The sequence below is a fragment of the Colobus angolensis genome, unplaced genomic scaffold (genome assembly GCF_000951035.1).
Source record: "Colobus angolensis palliatus isolate OR3802 unplaced genomic scaffold, Cang.pa_1.0 Scaffold428, whole genome shotgun sequence".
Lineage (NCBI taxonomy): Eukaryota > Metazoa > Chordata > Mammalia > Primates > Cercopithecidae > Colobus > Colobus angolensis.
The window spans coordinates 904,758-905,933 of NW_012117688.1; positions in this window are offsets into that span (position 1 = coordinate 904,758).

Sequence of the window (1,176 nt, forward strand, 5' to 3'; positions counted from 1 at the left end):
GTTGATGGGTGCAGCACACCAACATTGCACAAGTATACATATGTAACAAACCTGCACGTTATGCACATGTACCCTAGAACTTAAAGTATAATTAAAAAAAAAAAAAAAAAGAATATAGGGAACTATAGCAAAAAAAAAAATAAATAAATAAATAAATAAATTCATGATCCTACTCACAGACAGGAGGGGAAATACATCAAGTTTCAAACCTATTGGTATGTATTCATTAAATGGCCTAATTAATTAAATAAAAAATTCCTAGGAAGTGCAAAAAAAAAAAAAAAAAGAAAAGAAGCCACAAGGTTTTTGCCCACAGAACAGTATGATCTAGACATAGGCACAAAGAGTTTTCTACAGATTTTCTCATCTACTTAGGAATAGTCATTCAAAGTGGAACCTGTAAGAGGAACCCCCGTACACCTTTGAAGATTTCCTTTGAAAAGATTACTTAAGCTTCTTTACATTTTCTAAAAGTACAAAGTACAAAATTAACTACAGAGTTTTTATTCTGCTGCCTTCCCCTAGTTAGATACCTCTTCTCCACCTTACCCCACAAGGTGATCACTTCACTGGCTGGTAAATTGTCCATTGCAATCTGTAAATGAGCCAAGATTGCCCTGTGTGCTTTGCTCAGGCCATTCCTCTCCTGGCTATGATACCACCAACAGGGAGATTTTATATATATAATATTATATTATATATATATGCATATAGAGAATATATACATTTGCATATTATATATTTGTATATAATATACAAATTCAAGTCTCGTTACTACTAATTGTCCAAGAGATCAATCCCAAGCAGTAGGCTATAATTAGCAACAGATTAGACATTCCTTGTTGCAATCATCTACCTACCTCCTGGCCATCTCTCTCACTGATGATTTTAGAACTTGGGTCACTGTCTTTTTCTCACTACTACCTCTATCACTATTCTTAGTGCTTTCAATATCTCATATTTGATATATTCGAATTGTGTGGCCTCATCTTTCCCTCCACTCTACCTTGTCAATAATTTCACCATCTCTGGTCTTTATTTTGAGCATCCAAGCCTTTGAATATCCATCTTTCCTCTTCTTCACTTCTAAAATTTGTTTTTTCTATCCATTGATCCTACTACTTTTCCACTGTCCATCACTAAGCCTTAAACCTACCTCATGTCCTCATGATCTCT